The 22,751-nt window shown below is 37.8% G+C and overlaps 1 protein-coding gene across 1 annotated transcript in view; it reads right to left on the bottom strand.

The window, feature by feature from the left end:
- The window catches only part of HS3ST5 (heparan sulfate-glucosamine 3-sulfotransferase 5), a 239,225-nt gene that overhangs the window by 95,144 nt on the left and 121,330 nt on the right, over positions 1–22,751 (bottom strand). Inside the window, exon 3 of the mRNA XM_005684547.2 lies at positions 21,734–21,846. The gene's annotated coding sequence lies outside the window, so the exon portion shown is untranslated. The remainder of the gene's footprint in view (positions 1–21,733; positions 21,847–22,751) is intronic.

Below are 22,751 nucleotides of genomic sequence, written 5' to 3'. Positions count from 1 at the left end.
TAGCTAACAGAATAATGATCAACAATTCCCTATTAAGAGACAAGAGGTTGGAATATTTATGTATTCTATTGAATTCTGTTATACCTCTTAATTTTCCAAATGTTTCTATATCTTCATTTATATTCTCTTCCTTCTGGCCACTCTTTAAGGGCAGGAATTGCCTGATGCCCACTTTCATATTCATGTTTTCAATGAGGCAGACCCCCATCACACCATATTGATGGAGAGATCAAGCTTTGGTCCTGAACTAACATATTTTGTGTTACCTCACTCTAGTTAACTCTCTGTACTCAGAAGTGGAAGTATGGTAAGACTATGATACTAGTACAAAAATGTAAGGAATTTTCATCCCTGTTTCTTTTAAGTTCCTGATATCATCTTTTTGCCTTCTTTTTTCTCCTATTAGATCCAGGACTCACCTGGAATCAGCCACAATCACTTTATTAATAGCTACTACCTCAAATAACAATTCTGCAGGCTTGGAAAGATCAGGTCCATTTTGTAGATGAAAAATCCATGAGTCAGAAAGGTCAAGATTATTTTACCTTCAGATTTTTGCTGTACAGGTCCCTTCAAATGGGCAAGAGTGAGCAGGAAGGAATTACCTAGGAGACTCAAGTGGATTGAATGCACATGGGGTCAGGAGGGGGTTCAGTGAGGAGCACAGAGGATGACAGTGGGTTTTATTTCCTAAGTCAAGCAAGGGGGCAGAAGCAGAAGAAAATTCAGCTGCTGGAGACTTGGTTCCTGGACTTCAGGATATTAATAAACGGCAGTGGGTGAGGGAGCAGAGATAGAAAAATCTGTGAGTGAAAGGCTATATGTCAGGAGTGGTTCATCTCATGGTGAGCTCTGATCTTTTGCAGTGAGACCAGACAAATCTGTGATCTTTTATTGCAGCCTGCCCTGGGGAAGGAGAGGGGGGTGGCAGCTTGCTTATTTTCTGATTATGCTCTCCTTGGTTTCAAGAGAAATCATCCAACTGAATCTATTTATAACAGAAAGGAAACCTAAAAGAGGAGTATACTCATGAAACTTGGGTTGGACATTATTAAAGCAATATTAACTCTAAATGTGATTTGCTTATTAGATTTGAATAAAGTTCTTACATGGCCTATAGGACCCTACGACGTCAGACCATCTGCCCTATTACCTTGCTCGTCTGATTCAGTAGCTCCCTAGCCTTTCTCCATTCCCCTAACCTATTCATTTTGGTCACCTGGCCTCCTGGCCTGGAAGAAGGCAGAGGTAGGAACACACAAACACTTGGCAAGTCCCTGACCCTGGGTTTGCTGGTCAGGCTTCCTCTTCCTGAGATGCAGTGCATCTCCCATCACATGTCTTCCCTGACAATCCCTCTCCTCACATCCCCTTGGCACTCCCTTTCTATACTACTTTGCCAACTCTCCTTGTCATACATGTGTTTATTGTCTACCTTCTTCATCCTTCACTCCCACCTAGAATGTCAGCTCCTGGAAGACAGGCCATCTGCCATCTGGTTTGTGTACTACCTTTGACCCAGCATATAGGAGAGCCCTATATGTATAAGTAGTAGATGCTCAAGAAGTATTTGTTAGGACTTTCCTGGTGGTCCAGTGGCTAAGACTGCGCTCTGAATGCAGAGGGCCCAGGTTCAATCCCTGGTCAGGGAACTAGATTTCACATATTGCAACTAAGAACTGGAGCAGCCAAATAACTAATAAAAATAAAATAAACATTTTTTTTAAAGAAGCATTTGTTGAACAACTATGCTAATTATTTTGTGGAATAATATCTCATGCTTAACGTGAATGTGTTTGACTCAATTATATATCCTGTTTGATTATGGTACTGAGTTTTAATATATCTCTTTATCTCTTAATAAAATATCTCCCTTCTTCTTCAATTTTAAGTGGTCTACAGAGATAAGTAAAAAAGTTGGCTTAAAGCTCAACATTCAGAAAACTAAGATCATGGCATCAGGTCCCATCACTTCATGGGAAATATATGGGGAAACAGTGGAAACAGTGGCTGACTTTATTTTTGGGGGCTCCAAAATCACTGCAAATGGTGATTGCAGCCATTAAATTAAAAGACGCTTACTCCGTGGAAGGAAAGTTATGGCCAACCTAGACAGAATATTAAAAAGCAGAGATATTACTTTGCCAACAAAGGTCTGTCTAGTCAAGGCTATGTTTTTTCCAGTGGTCATGTATGGATTGAGAGTTGGACTGTGAAGAAAGATGAGCACCGAAGAATTGATGCTTTTGAACTGTGGTGTTGGAGAAGGCTCTTGGGAGTCCCTTGGATTGCAAGGAGATCCAACCAGTCTGTCGTAAAGGAGATCAGTCCTGGGTGTTCATTGGAAGGACTGATGCTGAAGCTGAAACTCCAATACTTTGGCCACCTGATGCGAAGAGATGACTCATTTGAAAAGACCCTGATGCTGAGAAAGATTGAGGGCAGGAGGAGAAGGTGATGACAGAGGATTAGATGGTTGGATGGTGTCACCATCTCAATCGATGCGGGTTTGGGTGGACTCTGGTAGTTGGTGATGGACAGGGAGGCCTGGGGCGTGATGTGGTTCATGGGGTCGCAAAAGGTTGGACATGACTGAGCGACTGAACTGAACAGAGATAAGTAATAAAATAGAAATAGACATATAGAATAAAGGAAAAGAAAGAATATTGAAAGAAAGGAGAAAAAAAGAAAAGTGAAGCCTGTGTTAGACTTAGAACACAATATTAGTTTTCTGTTCTCCATTCATAACTTGGAAAGAAAGAAAAAAGCCAAAAAAAAAAAAAAAAGTAACAAAGCAAGCACATCACTCTTTATTTCCATTATGTCATTGTAGAAAAACCTGGGATTGAACCCAGGTCTTGTTACTTATTAGTTGTGTACTTGGACAAATTACTTAATTTCTCAAGTGATGAATTTTCCTTTCAGTAAAGTGAATATAATTGGAGTGTCAACCTCAGGGCTCTGCTGGAGATAAAGTGAGAACAGAATGCCCTATGCCCAGAGCAGGGGTGCTCACTCAGGAGGTGGAAGACAAGGGTGAGTTGGTCTGTGGCAGGTCTGTGGAGGGTGCCCACTGCTCCACGGAGTAACCAGATGCTCAGCTCTGCTCTCGAACACTGAGGCAACTGCGGGAACACACTCTGTCCATGAAAGGAGCCACACTATCCACCTAAGTGACTTTACATATTTTTAAAAGGAAAAATTCCCCAAACATGATCCTTCCCAAATCACTTTTAAACCCAAATCTCATGCATTAAACTGGGCTTGCACCTGGTGCCAAATGTGAGGATAAACACACCCCACATTTATAGATGAACTGGAAGCAGTGCTTTCATATAGCCTTCCTATATACTCCACAACTAATTTGCTATGCTTAACCTTGGTTCCTCAACAGGAGCTGCTGGTGGAAATGAAAGAGTGGTCTGGGCGGATGATACTGTAAATAACAGCCACCTGGAAAACAATCCTGAGGAAAATTAATTTTCAACAGTGGAACAGGGCAGGGGAAACAGAACTTGTTTCTTTGGCTTATGATTTATAACAAGTGTCCTCTTAACTCACAATAATGAATCACTGGCTTTTCCTCCAAGGAGTTTATTCTCTCTCTGAGATTGACTCTGCATATATGTAAATGAAAGGACATGGATCACAGCCCTGTCACTGTGAAGGGGCTTGCATAACTCAAGGAAGCTATGAGCCATGCTGTGCACAAGATGGATGGGTCATAGTAGAGAGTTCTGACATAAACGTGGTTCCACTGGAGGAGTAAATGGCAAACGACTCCAGTATTCTTGTCACGAGAACTCCATGAACAGAATGAAAAGGCAAAAAGATATGACACTAAAGGATGAGCCCCGCAGGTCAGTAGGTGTCCAATATGCTACTGGGGAAGAGCAGAGAACAATTACTAATAGCTCCAGAAAGAACGAAGCTACTAGGCCAAAGCGGAAACCATGCTCAGTTGCGGATATGTCTGGTGGTGAAAGTAAAGTTCAATGATAAAAAGAATAATACTGCATAGAAACCTGGAATGTTAGGTCCATGAATCAAGGTAATCATGGACATGGTCAAGCAGGAGATGGCAAGAGTGAACATTGACGTCTTAGGAAGCAGTGAACTAAAATGGATGGGAATGGGTAAATTTAATTCAGATTACCATTTTATCTACTACTGTGGGCAAGAATTCCGTAGAAGAAATGGAGTAGTCCTCCTGGTCAAAAACAGAGTTGAAATGCAGTACTTGAGTGTAATCTCAAAAACAACCGAATGATCTCGGTTCGTTTCCAAGGCAAACCATTCAACATCACAGTAATCCAAGTCTATGCCCCAACCACTGACGTTGAAGAAGCTGAAGTTGAACATTTCTATGAAGACCTACAAGACTTCTAGGACTAACACCCCCAAAAGACGTCCTTTTCTTCAATAGGTGATTGGAATGAAAAAGTAGGAAGTCAAGAGATATCTGGAGTAACAGAAAAGTTTGGCCTTGGGATACAAAATGAAGCAGGGGAAAGGCTAACAGAGTTTTGTCAAGAGAACACACTGACAACACACTGGTCATAGCAAACACCCTTTTCCAACAACCAAGAGACAACTTTATACATGGACATAACCAAATGGTCAATATCAAAATCAGATTGATCATATTCTCTGCAGCCACAGATGGAGAAGCTCTATATAGTCAGTAAAAACAATACTTGGAGCTGACTGTGGCTCATATCATCAGTTCCTTATTGCAAAATTCAGGCATAAATTGGAGAAAGTAGGGAAAACCACTAGGCCACTCAGGTATGACCTAAATCAAATCCTTATGATTATACACTGGAGGTGATGAATAGATTTCAAGAGATTGGATCTGGTAGACAGGCAGCCTGAAGAACTATGGACAGAGGTTTGCAACACTGTACAGGAGTCAGTGACCAAAACCACCCCAAAGAAAAAGAAATGCAAGAAGGCAAATGTGGTTGTCTGAGGAGGCTTTACACATAGCTAAGGAAAGAAAAGAGAAAAGCAGGGGAGAAAGAGCAAAATATACCTATCTGAGTGCAGAGTTCCAGGGAATAGAAAGAAGAGAAAAGAAGACCTTATTAAGTGAACAGTGTAAAGAAGTAGAGGAAAGTAATAGAATGGGAAAGACTAGAGATCTATTTAAGAAAATTGGAGATATCAAGGGAATATTTTATGCAAATATGGGCAGAATAGAGGACAGAAATAGTAAGGATCTAACAGGAGCAGAAGACATTAAAAACAGGTGGCAAGAATACACAGAACTATACAAAAAAGGTCTTAATGACCTCAATAACCATGATGGTGTGGTCACTCACATAGAACCATACATCCTGGAATGCCAAGTCAAGTGGGCCTTAGGAAGCATCACTGAGAACAAATCTAGCGGAGTTGATGGAATTCCAGCTGAGCTATTTCAAATCCTAAAAGATGCTGTGAAAGTGCTGCACTCAATATGCCAGGAAATTTGGAAAACTCAGCAGAAGGACAGTACTGAAGAGTGTACAAACTATCATATAATCATGCTCATTCAGCATGCTAGTCAGGTTTCACTCAAAATCCTTCAAGCTAGGCTTCAGCAGTACATGAATCAAGAACGTCCAGGTGTCCAAGCCAGGTTTAGAAAATACAGAGGAACCAGAGATCAAATTGCCAACATCTGTTGGATCATAGAGAAAGCAAAGGAATTCCAGAAAAACATATACTTAAGCTTCGTTGACTATGTTAAAGCCTTTGATTGTGTGGATTACAACAAACTGTGGAAAATTCTTAAAGAGATGGGAATACCAGATCATCTTACTTGTCTCCTGAGAAACCTGAATGCAGGTCAAGAAGCAACAGTTAGAAGTGGGCATGGAACAATGGACTGGTTCAAAATTGAGAAAGGAGTTTGTCAAGGCTTTATACTATCACTCTGCTTATTTAACTTATATTCAGAATACATAATGTAAAATGCTGAGCTGGGATGAATCACAAGCTGGAATCAAGATTGCTGGCAGAAGTATCAACAACCTCAGATATGCAGATGATACCATCCTAATGGCAGGAAGCAAAGAGGAATTTAAAGAGCCTCTTGATGAGGGTGAGAGAGGAGAATGAAAAGCTGGCTTAAAACTCAGCATTCAAAAAACTAAGATCACGGTATCCAGTCCCATCACTTCATGACAAATAGATGAGGAAAAATTGAAAGCAGTGACAGAATTTATTTTCTTGGGCTCCAAAATCACTGCAGACTATGACTGCAGCCATGAAATTAAAAGACACTTGCTCTTTGGAAGAAAAGCTATCACTAACCTAGACAGCGTGTAGCAAAGCAGAGATATTACTTTGCCAACAAAGGTCAGACGTGAGAGTTGGACCATAAAGAAGTCTGAGTACCCAAGAATTGATGCTTTTGAACTGTGATGCTGGAGGAGACTCTTGAGAGTTCCTTGGACTGCAAGGGGATCAAACCAGTCAATCTACATTTTCCTACCACCTCTGCCACCATTCCCTCTCAGTGTTGTTCTTACAGTGATCCATAAGACAAGGTTTACTATTTCTCCACACTGCAGATGCAGAAAATAAGACTAAGGGAGATTAATAATTTGGCCAAATTCAGTTGGCAGAACCAGGATTCAATGAAATCTCCAAAGTTCTCCTCCCCTCCAAAACCCAATTCAACAAAATGGATGTGTTCAACAAAAATGTACTGAATACTTGTTTTGTGTAAAATAGCAAAAGAGATGTATACCTACAATCCCTGATTTACTCCAGTGAAAATAACCAGGAATACTGAAGGACAAGACTGTTTTGCATTTGGATAGTTATTACCATTAGCCTGGCAAAAAGTATTGTGTTACATGAAAAAATATGATTGAGTAAACCAGAAAACTTTCCAGCTCTTCTACAGCAATTAGTGTAATTTCACTATTTAGCATAAAATGTGAATGCTCAGGTTCATTAACAGTCAAATCCAGATGCAAATGCAAATAGAGAAATAAAATGGAAAACCAAATAGCAAACTCTCATGATTTGCCTTTTGTTGAAATTGATGCTAGTGCTCTCCACTGTAAACAAGTACTGAATTACAGAATTCTTGGCCTGAAAGAGATGTAGAAATTATTCGCTCCAATTCTCTCTGATTATCTTTAAGCTTGGGGTCCAAAGGAAAATAGTAAGTGTAAGAGATTATCAGCACTCTGGTTGACAGTACCTATGAAGGCTGCACCAATACCTATCTTGACATGCAGCTATTCAACTTCTAAGATAGTCCCAACAGAAATGCTTTCACTTTTCACCAAGTGATAAATATGTTAATGTTCACACAAGCATTTTTGAGGAATAATCCTAAACTGTAATCAATCTAGTGATCAGTGTAGGCTGGGTAAATAAATATGGTATATCTAAATGAAGAAATACACCATGTGATCTTTTTAATGTGTTGTTGGATTCTGATAAACTCAAAATGGATTAAAGATCTAAATGTAAGACCAGAAACTATAAAACTCCTAGAGGAGAACATAGGCAAAACACTCTCCGACATAAATCACAGCAGGATCCTCTATGATTCACCTCCCAGAATTCTGGAAATAAAAGCAAAAATAAACAAATGTGACCTAATTAAAATTAAAAGCTTCTGCACAACAAAGGAAAATATAAGCAAGGTGAAAAGATAGCCTTCTGAATGGGAGAAAATAATAGCAAATGAAACAACTGACAAACAACTAATCTCAAAAATATACAAGCACCTTATGCAACTCAATTCCAGAAAAATAAACGACCCAATCAAAAAATGGGCCAAAGAACTAAATAGACATTTCTCCAAAGAAGACATACGGATGGCTAACAAACACATGAAAAGATACTCAACATCACTCATTATTAGAGAAATGCAAATCAAAATCACAATGAAGTACCACTTCACACCAGTCAGAATGGCTGCGATCCAAAAATCTTCAAGCAATAAATGCTGGAGAGGGTGTGGAGAAAAGGGAGCCCTCCTACACTGTTGGTGGGAATGCAAACTAGTACAACCACTATGGAGAACAGTGTGGAGATTCCTTAAAAAATTGCAAATAGAACTGCCATATGACCCAGCAATCCCACTGCTGGGCATACACACCGAGGAAATCAGAATTGAAAGAGACACATGTATCCCAATGTTCATTGCAGCACTGTTTATAATAGCCAGGACATGGAAGCAACCTAGATGTCCATCAGCAGATGAATGGATAAGAAAGCTGTGGCACATATACACAATGGAGTATTACTCAGCCGTTAAAAAGAATACATTTGAATCAGTTCTGATGAGATGGATGAAACTGGAGCCGATTATACAGAGTGAAGTAAGCCAGAAAGAAAAACACCAATACAGTATACTAACACATATATATGGAATTTAGAAAGATGGCAATGATGACCCTGTATGCAAGACAGCAAAAAAGACACAGATTTGTATAGCAGACTTTTGGACTCAGAGGGACAGGGAGAGGATGGGATGATTTGGGAGAATGGCATTGAAACATGTATACTATCATGTAAGAATCGAATCACCAGTCTATGTCAGATGCAGGATACAGCATGCTTGGGGCTGGTGCACGGGGATGACCCAGAGGGATGTTGTGGGAAGGGAAGTGGGAGGGGGGTTCATGTTTGGGATCGCATGTACACCCGTGGTGGATTCATGTCAATGTATGGCAAAACCAATACAGTATTATAAAGTAAAATAAAGTAAAAATAAATTAATAAATTAAAAAAAAACAAAGAAATATACCATGTGGCAGTGACAATGATGTACAACTATATACAACCAAGTGGATGAATCTTGAAAACATTATGCTGAGCAAAAGACGCTGTAATTTTATCATGATTTTATTTATATAAAGTTCAAAAGAGAGCCTAGTGTAATCCAAGATGTCACAAATCAGAAGAATGGTTTTTGGAGCCGGGGTGGGAGGTGGTAGATGGAAGGAGACATGGGGTTTGTTGGAATGCTGGTGACTTTTGTCTTTTGATTTGAGAACTGTTACACAGACCTGCTCACTTTGTGACCAAGCATTGAGCTGTATACTTACTAGCATGCATTTTTCCTATATGTATGCCATACTTCAATAAAATTTCACTCCCTGAAATGGTGAAACTTTAGCACTCCTGTTATCAGACTGTACGTTATCAAGAAATTCTCTGGCACACTCAGAAAAATTTGTGGAGTGTTATAAATCTTAATTCTGCTTAAACTAACATTTGTTTCTGTCATATCAACAAAAATAAATACCTTAATATTGAAAAGTTTGCTAAAGAAACAAATGTGTTTGATGAGAAACAAAAAATACTATTTCTTTTGGCAAACATTTGTGGGATTGGAGGTAGCAAATGTAAAGCTTCCAAAGTGTTACCAAATTTGTTTATAAGCTCAGTTTACTCAAGACTCAGAATTTGTGGAGTTGTATTTTTTAAACTGTAGGGATAAAAATAATTATAACAGGAATAAAGAATCCATTTCTCAAATGTTTCTCTGGCTCTGTCCCAGCTGCACATAGTTTATAACACTGGGCACGTAAGAAGTATCCCCAAATATTTGCCCTATGAATAAAAGTCGAGCACAGTGAGTACTCTTTAGAATGCATCGAATCAATCTTTATCATATAGAGGCAAAATGAGTGTTTTTTAATACCTGGTAAACAGGAAATAACCCATACTTCTTTATAATTTTAGTAGACAATAATAAAGAAGAATGACTGAAAAAATCTCTATTAAAGTACTAATTAATATTATTTTCAAAGTACCTGTAAATGATTTATGGAACTACAAATCATTTAGGATAAAGAAGCTTTCTTGCTAAAGAAAAACTTGGAACTTTTTAGAACCTTAGAAAAACAAAGAAAAAATCCACCTTTAGAGAAAAAATTGAGACAGCAGTATTACTCTCTCTGAGAGTAATCATACATTAAACTGGTGTCAAGAAAACCTTAGAAAATATTAGCTTTCAGGGAAAAACACTTACAATTTATATTTTCTACTTTTAAGTAATTTATTCTTACTATGACTCTAAAATCTGCCTAAACCACCATTAACATTTTAAAAGAAAGTTCTTTACTTCTTACCAAACAGAAATAAATAATGCCTGACAACAGCATTAGGGAACATAAACATAAAATTACCTGTTATTAAAAACTGAACACATTTTTCTCAAAGAAATATATTACTCAGCTGTAAAATAGTATGTTTGCCATTCACACTAATGTTTCAACATTATGGTTCAATCTTCTAAAAAGCTGACATGGAAAATAATGGCGTAATAAACTAATTCATCATAATGTGCAAAAGAAACTGCTGGAATAAATTGTAATAACCTTTCAAAAACTAGCAGCTTTTAAAAGTATTAATTTCTACTCCAGATAATTGGAAAGGACACCTGGGTGGGTAGGCAATATTTTTTATGGGATTGCTCTGTCAGGAGCTCAGATTGTCTCTGGACTCAGCAATGATCATTTAGCACTAAATGACAGTGAATCTTGCAAATAGGTCTTCCTAGATGGTGTTTGTCATAAATTACCAAACTCAACTCCCCTCAAGGTCAGCCATATGAGAGGGCAGGTATCAAACGGCCTTCGCTAGGACCTAGCATGGTCTTTGGGTTTCTCGTAAACGGACAATGGTTGTGCTGGCTGCCATAAAATCAACTTAATGGACTGACAGCATAAATTACCATCCAACTTTGACAACATCCGAGTCTAGAAAACGACTGGAGAATGCTTTTATAACAAAGCCGAGGAAAATGGATAACAATATGTTTTGTTCTATACTAGATCATAAATATTCTTAACAATGCTAAGTCGGGAATGACTTAATATTAGAAGCCACAATATGTTTTACTTGATGCACTAAAAACAGTATCTAAGTAACATTAAAATGACACTTGCTTTTTAAAGTAATTGATATATAATGCAACAGAGAGTGAATGGGTGTGTGTGTGTGTGTGTGTGTCTGTGTGTATGTGTGTACATGTCTTCTTCTAGGGAAGAAGGTTACATTTGCCTGGCACTGGTTTTTTTTTTAATGAAACCTAAACAACTGAAAATAATATTGATTTCTTTCTAGTTTTATTTTACCTACATAGTCCACTGAATCCACAGGAAAGATAGATTTTTCTGTTCTCATATCACCTTGGATGAATCATTTGAACTTACTTTCTCTATGGCTTGATTTTTCCATTTGTACAGTAAAATAATTATTACACAAAAACATTTTGAAGACAGTGGAATTAATTCCTAGAGGAGGCACCAAATAAACCCCAAATTAGTAGAGAATCATATTGATAATTTATTAAAACAATGTACTCTAGACAATCATTTCACTGTTTTGGAAGTTACTTTGGTAGAAAATTAGCTAAACTAATAAACGGGAACTTTGGAGATAAATTAAAAGTTCCCAAACAGAGCTTTAAGTTAATTTTGTGCCTCATCTCCCATATCTAGTCATCTCCTTTCTGCTGTTATTTTTTGCATGATCTCTTCCATTTATTTCTCTCCTTCTAGTCCCACCGTCATTCTGTCCAGAACCTCATCACCTTAGACCTGAATTACTGCAGTAGTTTCTTTACTCTTGTTCTCTTTCCACCAATCCTGCCAAATTAATCTTTTGTGAAGCACTATTTTAATTACATCATTCCCCAGCTCAAAATTTTTCAATGACTCCCCACTCCCTGGAGGCCAAAGGCCAGTATCTTCAGCTAGAATTGAAGACTTTGGGTGTCTGGCATCACTTCCTTTTCCAATCTCATCTTTTCCATTTTCCCTGCACAAACCTTCAGGATAATAAAGGTATTTGCTGACTGGGCACCTCCATCACAAGCACCTGCCCAGCCAGTGCCATCTATCCTCCCTGCCTAGCCAGTTGCTTTCCTTCAGAAAGGCTTTTCTTCCCACTTCAACCCAGAGTCAGCACCTCAAGCCATGAAACTGAAACATTCATTCTTTGGTGTTTAACATGACTTATTTCACTGTTGCAATATTACCTAACCTCAGTTTTGATGCTTAATAGTAACCAAGTCTTTTCTCCCTGATTACTTCGTAAAGCTCTTTCAGGGTAGGGGGCATTAGATTTCTTATTATCTGGTAATCTCCCTAGCACAAACTTATAAAAATAGTTGGCAACCAATAGACAATTGTTTAACAAGTGAATGTACAACACTGTTCTAGGCTTCTTGTAAGATTGGGATGAAAACTATCCAGTGGTGGTGTAACTTGTAGTATTCCAGCATACCAACTTATGTGGATGAGGAGGTTTCCCTGAATTTATTAGATGTTTCAATTCTTCAGTTCTTAGTGAAATTCTAGATTATAAAACATAAGCTGGACACGTGAGATATTTAATGTTAACTCTGACTTTAATGTAAACATGAGCACTATTAGAATAAACACAGACTAATGTGTAGTCACTGAATTAGTACTAATTTTCTGGAGATCTCTTACTAACAGAAGCTCAGCAACTTCCAAAAAAAATAAAATTGCTCTAAGAATAAATTCAGGGGAAAAAGATAAACCTCAAATACAAATCAGACATATATTGTAGTTTATAATAGTCTATAGGAAAAATGAAAATGAAAGGTGCTCAGTCGTCTCTGACTCTGCAACCCCATGGACTCTACAGTCCATGGGATTCTCTAGAATCCAGAATACTGCCAGAATACTGGAGTGGGTAGGCTTTCCCTCCTCCAGGGGATTTCCCAACCCAGGGATCGAACCCAAGTCTCCCACATTGCAGGCAGATTCTTTACCAGCTGAGCCACAAGGGAAGCCCACAAGGGAAGTCTATAGAAAGATCATGGATTTTGAAACTTGACAAGACTTGAGTTGGCAGCTTGGTTCTGCTACTTAGCAGGGGTGCTATCTAGAGTCAGTAATTCAATGTCTTGAACCTCAAATTTCTGACAAGGCAAATGGGAATATTAGAATTCAATTTATTTGAAATAAAAGGAATCCAAATTGGAAAGGAAGAAGTAAAACTGTCACTGTTTGAAGATGATGTAATAATATGTATAGAAAATCCTGAAGATGTCACACAAAAACTATTAGAACTGATAAATGAATTCAGTAAACTGGCATGATACAAATTAATATACAGAAATTTGTTGCATTTATACACATGAAAAATGAACCATAAGAAAGAGAAATTAAGAAAACAACCCAATTTACAATTACATCAAAAAGTATAAAACATCTAGGAATAAATCTAACCAAAGAGCTAAAAGACTTGTTCTGAAAGCTACAAGAAAATGGTCAAAGAAGTTGAAGACAACACAAACAGAAAGGTACACCATGTTTATGGACTAAAAGAATTAATATCGTTAAAATCACTGTACTCCCCAAGGCAATCTATAGATTAAATGCAATCCCTATCAAAGTACTAAGGCATTTTTCACAGAACTAGAACAAATAATGATAAATTTTGTATGGAAACACAAAAGACTCCAAATAATCAAAGCAATCTTGAGAAAGAAGAATAAAGCGGGCAGTTTCATGTGCCCTAATTTAAAACTATACTATAAAGCTACTATAATCAAAGTAGTATAGTGCTGGCACAAAAAGATGCATAGATCAATGGAACAGAATAGAGAGCCCAGAAATAAGGCCGTACTTATGCAGTCAATCAATTGTGACAAAGGAGGCAAGAATAAACAATGGGGAAAAGATAGCCTCTTCAATAAATGTCATTGGAAGAACTGAATGGCTGCATGAAAAAGAAGCAAACTGGACAACTTTCTCATACTATACACAAAAATAAACTCAAAATAAGTTAAAAACTTAAATGCAAGCCCTGAAAACATAAAACTCCTAGAGAAAAACATAGGGAATGCACTTTGACAGTGGTTTTGAAAATATCTTTTTTAAAGATTATCTTCCCTAAGGGAAGGGCAACAAAAGCCAAAATAAACAAATGAGACCATATCAAACTAAAAACCTTTTACATAATGAAGGAAACTATCAAAATGAAAAGGCATCCTACTGAATGGGAGAAGATATTTGCAAATGATACATTTGATAAGAGGTTAATATCCAAAATACACAAAGGAATTATACAACAAAAATCAAAAAAACAACCCAGTAGAAAAATGAGCAGAGAACCCAGATGGACATTTTTCTAAAGAAGACATACAGATGACCAACAGACACATGAAAAGATGCTCAACATCACTAACCATCAGGAAAACACAAATTAAAACCATCAAGATACCACTTCACACCTGTCAGTATAGTTATTACCAAAAAAGACAACAAATAATAAGTGTTGGTGAGGATGTTGAGAAAAGGAAACATTTGTTCTCTGTTGGTAAGAATGTAAATTGGTACAGCCACTATGGAAAAAAGAAAGAAGAATGGAACTGGAGGAATCAACCTGCCTGACTTCAGGCTCTACTACAAAGCCACAGTCATCAAGACAGTATGGTACTGGCACAAAGACATAAATATAGATCAATGGAACAAAATAGAAATCCCAGAGATAAATCCACGCACCTATGGACACCCTATCTTTGACAAGTTCAGTTCAGTTCAGTTCAGTCGCTCAGTCGTGTCCGACTCTTTGTAACCCCATGAATCGCAGCACGCCAGGCCTCCCTGTCCATCACCAACTCCCGGAGTTCACTCAGACTCACGTTCATTGAGTCCGCGATGCCATCTAGCCATCTCATCCTGGGTTGTCCCCTTCTCCTCCTGCCCCCAATTCCTCCCAACATCAGAGTCTTTTCCAATGAGTCAACTCTTCGTATGAGGTGGCCAAAGTACCGGAGCTTCAGCTTTAGCATCATTCCTTCCAAAGAAATCCCAGGGCTGATCTCCTTCGGAATGGACTGGTTGGATCTCCTTGCAGTCCAAGGGACTCTCAAGAGTCTTCTCCAACACCACAGTTCAAAATAATCAGTTCTTCGGTGCTCAGCTTTCTTCACAGTCCAACTCTCACATCCATACATGACCACAGGAAAAACCATAGCCTTGACTAGACGGACCTTAGTCGGCAAAGTAATGTCTCTGCTTTTGAATATACTATCTAGGTTGGTCATAGCTTTTCTTCCAAGGAGTAAGCGTCTTTTAATTTCATGGCTGCAATCACCATCTGCAGTGATTTTGGAGCCCCCCAAAATAAAGTCTGACACTGTTTCCACTGTTTCCCCATCTATTTCCCATGAAGTGATGGGACCGGAAGCCATGATCTTTGTTTTCTGAATGTTGAGCTTTAAGCCAACTTTTTCACTCTCCTCTTTTACTTTCATCAAGAGGCTTTTTAGTTCCTCTTTGCTTTCTGCCATAAGGGTGGTGTCATCTGCATATCTGAGGTTATTGATATTTCTCCCGGCAATCTTGATTCCTGCTTGTGCTTCTTCCAGTCCAGCATTTCTCATGATGTACTCTGCATAGAAGTTAAATAAGCACGGTGACAATATACAGCCTTGACATACTCCTTTTCCTATTTGGAACCAGTCTGTTGTTCCATGTCCAGTTCTAACTGTTGCTTCTTGACCTGCATACAGATTTCTCAAGAGGCAGGTTAGGTGGTCTGGTATTCCCATCTCTTTCAGGAGGCAAGAATTCACAATGGAGAAAAGACAATCTCTTTAACAAGTGGTGCTGGGAAAACTGGTCAACCACTTGTAAAAGAATGAAACTAGAACACTTTCTAACACCATACACAAAAATAAACTCAAAATGGATTAAACATCTAAACATAAGACCAGAAACTATAAAACTCCTAGAGAAGAACATAGGCAAAACACTCTCCGACATAAAGCAGGATCCTCTATGACCCACCTCCCAAAATATTGGAAATAAAAGCAAAAATAAACAAATGTGGCCTAATTAAAATTAAAAGCTTCTGCACAACAAAGGAAACTATAAGCAAGGTGAAAAGACAGCCTTCTGAATGGGGGAAAATAATAGCAAATGAAGCCACTGACAAAGAACTAATCTCGAAAATACACAAGCAACTCCTCCAGCTCAATAACAGAAAAATAAACGACCCAATCAAAAAATGGGCCAAAGAACTAAATAGACATTTCTCCAAAGAAGACATATGGATGGCTAACAAATACATGAAAAGATGATCAACATCACTTATTATCAGAGAAATGCAAATCAAGACCACAATGAGGTACCATTTCACACCAGTCAGAATGGCTGCGATCTGAAATTCAACAAGCAATAAATGCTGGAGAGGGTGTGGAGAAAAGGGAACCCTCTTACACTGTTGGTGGGAATGCAAACTAGGACAGCCACTATGGAGAACAGTGTGGAGATTCCTTAAAAAACTGGAAATTGAAATGCCTTATGACCCAGCAATCCCACTGCTGGGCATACATACAGAGGAAACGAGAATTGAAAGAGACACGTGTACCCCAATGTTCATCGCAGCACTATTTATAACAGCCAGGACATGGAAACAACCTAGATGTCCATCAGCAGATGAATGGATAAGAAAGCAGTGGTACATATACACAATGGAGTATTACTCAGCCATTAAAAAGAATACATTTGAATCAGTTCTGATGAGATGGATGAAACTGGAGCCGATTATACAGAGTGAAGTAAGCCAGAAAGAAAAACACCAATATAGTATACTAACACATATATATGGAATTTAGAAAGATGGTAATGATAACCCTGTATGCGAGACAGCATAAGAGACACAGATGTATAGAACAGTCTTTTGGACTCTGTGGGAGAGGGAGAGGATGGGATGATTTGAGAGAATGGCATTGAAACACATAAAATATCATATAAGAAATGAATTGCCAGTCCAGGTTTGATGCAGGATACAGGATGCTTGGGGCTGGTGCACTGGGATGACCCAGAGGGATGGTGTGGGGAGGGAAGTGGGAGGGTGGTTCAGGATGGGGAACATGTGTACACCCGTGGTGGATTCAAGTTGATGTATGGAAAAACCAATACAATATTGTAAAGTAATTAACCTCCAATTAAAATAAATAAATTTATATTTTTTAAAAAAGAAATACTTATGTAGAAATCACACACACAAAAAAAAGTATGGAGGTTCCTCAGAAAACTAAAAACAGAACTGCCATATGACCTAGCAATTTCACTTCTGGATATTTACCTGAAGAAAACAAAAACACTACTTTGAAAACAATATATGCACACCAATATTAATGGCAGCATTATTTACAACAGCCAAATATGGAATTGACTTAAGTGTCCATCAGCAGATGAATGAATAAAGATGTTGCATAGACACACACACACACACAGAGGAATATTACTCAGCAATTAAAAAAAGAAGAAATCTTGTTATTTGTGATAATATGGGTTGATCTGGAGGGTTTTATGCTAAAGTAAAATAAGCCAGACAGAGAAAGACAATTACTGTAAGATTTTACTTATATGTGGAATCTAAAAAAACAAGCAGTGAGAGCAGATTCTTAGATACATCCATTGGGTTGCCAGAATGCAACGTGACAGAGGTGGGTAAAACAGATGAAGGGGATTAAGAGGTACATACCTCCAGTTAATAAATAAGCTATGGAGATATAATATACAACATAAGGAATGTGGTCAATAATGATAGTTTTGGGGACTGATGGTTACTAGACTTAGTATGGTGATCATTTCATAATATTCACAGGTGTCAAATCACCACATGGTAAGCCTGAAGTTAATATAACATTGTATTTCAATTATATTTGAACTAAAAAAACCTTCTAAAATATCCACTTAATTTGAAAAATCTGAAATGACTGAACTCTTTTGAGCTGGTTATTAAGTAGATGAATTTAAAGTTCCTAGGGCACCTAGCGCAATACTTGGCACATCAATAAATGGTAGCTATTATTATTATTTTGTTTTCAGAATTTTCCTCTCAATTACCTCTAATCTATTATGGAGTCAACTGGCTTCCTAACAAGAGTCTAAAAAGATTTGAGCTTGCATTTACTAGTTTACTAATCTCTTTATTAACTTCTCTGAACTTTCAATTATATACGGATATATGGTAAAAAAAAAAATGTCCTTGCAGGGACATTCTGAAGACTGAAAGTAATCTATTTTAGAGTGTCTAGCATACAGCAGGCCCTCTATGAATGGAAGACAATATAATTCACAAGAGTCTCCTCTGAAATGAGTACCTACTATATATGAGGAACCCATGTGTATGAATATTTTTTAAGTAATGGAGGTAGAAAAACTTTTCTCTGTTATATTCTGGTACTTTTCAGAAAAACATAATTTGGAATTATGAGAAATTATTTTTAAAATAATATTCTTGTAGTGACTTACAGTTTATGAAATACTTTTAACTTAAGACCTTAAAAATATTCCCCAAATTAGCAATTTGTTGCTGTATTATTGAAATCATTATCTTTACCCATTCTACCATCAGATGCTTAACAATTAACAATAATGCTAAACTTCAAATATTAAGTATGTTATTTCAGAAAAGTTCAATATGTTAGCATCATAGGCCTAGAGTTTTAGTAATACTTGACAGTTGATACTGGCCAGATGAGACTGAATAGTTTCTAAACTGAAAGCTGTCATCATAGCTTTTTCATATCAGCAGTAATCTTGGAAGTCTCCTCTAGGCAGGCTTTCACAAAAGACACTTATGAAAGTGGTTTATTAATTTCTCTTTGACTGCTTGAATACTATGCAGAGTACCAGCTAGGTTAGCTATTCTCCATTTTAACCTATTAAAATGCAAAAAAGCAACAACAACTGGCAGATGCTTTCTGGAACATAGCATATAAAAAAAAGAATAGAAAAAATGTGGGTAACTTTCTTAAATCTAAATAAATGTATTATGTGAGATTAATGACTTGTTGTCTAAACTCAGTAGGCATGCAATTAAATGTTCAGAAATGGAAAGCACCTCACAGTCTTATAAAACTGAGCTGTTTTTACTATCATAATAACTGAAGCACATGCTTAATAACTCATCAAATACATTTACTTTCTTCAACATCTTCAAGGTCAAAACCAGATATCAGGTACAACTTGAGTGCCATTAATTCCTCTGAAAATCTTTTGAAGGGATTGTTTCAAGGAGCAGCAGACAGGATCCCATTAAGGTCTATAGAATGCTTTAGGTACTTTGGGAACTGGGCACTTACTTTCTGAAGCTTCTATTTTAAGGACAGTATTAGTCTTAATCCTCCAAAGAAGCAGCTTGCCACACAACCACTAGAAGTCAGACTGCTGCATATGGATGTCTGCTTCTTAGATTAGTGATTATGGCCATTATATCTACATTTTAGGACAGGATAACTGCCACTTGGAGGGTTTCTCTGGTGGCTCAGTGGTAAAGAAACTTCCTGCTAATGCAGGAGACACAGGTTCAAAACCTGGATTGGGAAGAACTTCTGAAAAAGGAAATGGCAACTCACTCCAGTATCCTTGCCTGGGAAACCCTATGCACAGAGGAGCCTGGTAGGTTATGCCCATGAGGTTGCAAAAGAGGTGAACATGACTTAGAACTAAAACAACAACTGCCACTTGGTAACTGGTAACTGAACGGCATTGGGTCAGCATTGGTGCCAGAGCCATCTTTCCTAAATCCGCTCCCAGAGTCCCTCCACATGCATCGTTATTTCTTCATGTTTGGTCTTTGCTTCCTTTCAGCGTTTCTCTCTTCCTCCCATCACCCACTAGGAATTTCAAATCATTTGGGGATTTCTCCACTGTTTATACTATATGTCTATAATGTCAGTGATAATTTCAAATATTTTGATCCTCCTAACATTGTCATGGGATGAGGAAACCGAGGCATGAAAAGGTTTTATGATGTATCTGAGATTTGGTGTCAAAACATAGTCCCTGCCTCATAACTCTGAACTGAGCCCTTGGTTCGCCACCATTACTATGCTGTCATTTGCTTGGTTCTTTAGACTTGTGTTGGAAATTCTTCCTTGCCAGCTGTGTGCTCAGGAACCAAGGCTCAGTGTCAGTGGGAAAGAAGGTTTTTACAATAAGTTAAACTCTCTGAATTTTAGCTTTCTTGTCAGTAGGGTGACAAGATTCAACTTAACCAAGGATTTATCAATCATCTATTACATGCTAGCACAGAGCTAAGTGCTATAGCTCTCTGTTACTCTTGAAGTAACAGCCGCCAAGGAATTTTGGCAGTGAGAAGAACAAGACTTGCTGATAATTTCCTAGAAAATAGAGAGATTCCAAGAGAGGCTAGTCTGCCAAGTTTAGCAGAGCTCTTTGTAAATTCTTCAAAATAATTTCAATTAAACTAAAACAATTTTAAAATTCACAAATTTTATAGTTTACTCTTAAGTAGCACATTCCACCAAAACCCAAAGTGTTATTTTTGTAGGCAATGATACCGTATCCAACCTACTTTATTACATGGGGTGAGGGAGGGACCATGGAAGAGCCAATTTTATAAGGAATCTAGACATGAAAAGTTAAAAATGTGTTAGATGTTTCTGCTTTGCTTCATCACTTAAATCATCTAGATTGTAAAACATCCTAGAGTAGGAATAATAGCCACTTCACATTTTCTCCATCTTTCTTCTTCAGTGCCTTGCATTAGACAAACTTGTTGAGTAGAATATGGCTTAAACTATAAGAACAGAGAAGAATAAATTTTGTATCATCAGTATGAACTAGTCCCCAGGCACCTGTGTGAAACAGGTGGAAAAACAGCCAAGGGTTTAGGATCTAACTCTTGGTTCTCATTCTGCTGCTTCTCTCAATTTTAGGTAGTAACCTGACTATTAAGGGTCACAAGGTTTCCAGTTTTTAGAATATGAATCATGCCATCTATCTGCTAGTATTACTGAGAAATTAAATGAGATGAACTATTATTGTATATACTAATAAATCAGTAATGCTTTTTTGAGTATTTGATAAATATTAGACACTATTCGAAGATTTTCTTTATTAGGTCACTGAAACTTTACAACTTAAGGAGATGGGTATATTACTATGATTTCTATTTTGGAGATGAGAAAATGTAGACATAGAAAGTTTTTTTTTTTTTTTTTAATCTTGCCAAGGTCATACAGTGAGCATTTGACTGAGCAGGAACTCAAGCTCAGGCAGTCTAGGCTCTTGACTACTCCTTTTGGTTGCCTTACTCCATCACAGTAGCTCTCTATAAGTCCATTTCCTCTGGTCCTGGTCTCTGGTACAAAATGCAACAGATTTTGCCTCTCCAGAAATAAACAGCTACATTGAGGACAGAGGACAAATACATGAAGAAGGAAACAGTAATACATGATACAAGTTGTATGCCAGAGCAGAGGTATGACTTTTAGGCCTACAGATGTTTGAAAGGAAGGAAATAATTGGGATGGGGAATCAGAAAGATGTTCCCATGTAGGTAAGAGTTGACTTAGGTTCTAGAGGGAAAACAGAATTAAAACCAGCAGAGAGGATCTGGGGGAAGTTATTTCAGATGGTGCGATAGCAAAGACAACGGCCTTTTGTGCTCAGGAACCAAGGCTCAGTGTCAGTGGGAAAGAAGGTTTCTATATGGGAATGCTGAGAATACAGAATTAGGAAGCAGTTGAAAGTCATTTTGTAGAATGTTTTAAAAGCCTAGAGAGGAGACAGGACCTTCCACTGAAGAGCCACCCTGCTTTTCTGAGTGGCTGTGTACACATGTGTGAACACCCAAATCCTGCCAAGCAGTGCTTTCAAAAGGCTGATGAGACAGCAGGTGTATGACGGATGGGAAAGCTGGACAACGGATTGCAGGAGCGAGCAGAAGCCCTGGGTACACATACCTACATTCAGATGCTTCCAGTTACTCCAGAGACGATTATCTGGTTGGTGGATATTCCATGGCCTCTCCACACTTACTGCTGTGCTTTTGGCCGGTCCCTCACTCTGTTAGTACCTAAGGGTAGAGACAGAGGCAGAGTGATCTTCCAGTTAATCTTTTTTCTTTCTCTGCTCCTTACCTGTGGTTAAAAACTCAGTGTTGGAAGAAGTATATTAGGTATGATTAGAAAATTTCATTTTTTAAAAACAGTACTTCCAGTCTTTTTATTAAATGATTTACTGATGAAGAACAGGGCTCGTATTTGAGCCTGACCCTGGAATATGCAATTGCTAGTTCCCTTTGATCAAAGATGCACTTGTAGATTGGGGGCTACCCACATGTATTTTCATTTAATGTTCTTGTTTCTGATCTGGCGTCTGTGGATTTTAGGTTGACGGTGGCTAAATGTACTCTTTTAAAAAATGCTATATATTGTATATCTCAACTGATCTTTTTACAACTGTATGATGATTAGCCATCAATCATTTTTTGCTGATACTTGAATATATTAAGCAATTGCTGCTTCTTCCTAAGTTGGATATATTGATAGATTACCAGGAGACTTGAGTAGACATGCAGAGTACATGTTTGGCTCTAAAGTGTTATACGGGAAAAATGAAAAAAGAAAGTGATGGGAAAATGAAAAAGATTGCAATGAAACAGACTTGTGATGCCAAACTCCTCTTTAAAAAGCAATCGTTTATTGTCACTTCAGGCTATTATTGAGAATGAGTATGAAGTCTAAATAGACTGTAGGAGCCCAGTCCTAATACATCATTATCATTAATATGTATTTGGTAATAGTAGACATAGATTATTTTAGTCCAAAATAGCCAGAAATATCCATCTTTTACATGGGTCCATTGGATGCAAATATATTTAGAGTGCAAAGCACATACACATACAGCCCTCTTTCAAGGAAAGGGAGACTTTAAAATTTTATATACTTGGCTAGTAGCCAGCTACCAAATCTACTCTAG

The sequence above is a fragment of the Capra hircus genome, chromosome 9 (genome assembly GCF_001704415.2).
Source record: "Capra hircus breed San Clemente chromosome 9, ASM170441v1, whole genome shotgun sequence".
Lineage (NCBI taxonomy): Eukaryota > Metazoa > Chordata > Mammalia > Artiodactyla > Bovidae > Capra > Capra hircus.
This window is presented reverse-complemented; position numbering and strand designations above follow the sequence as displayed.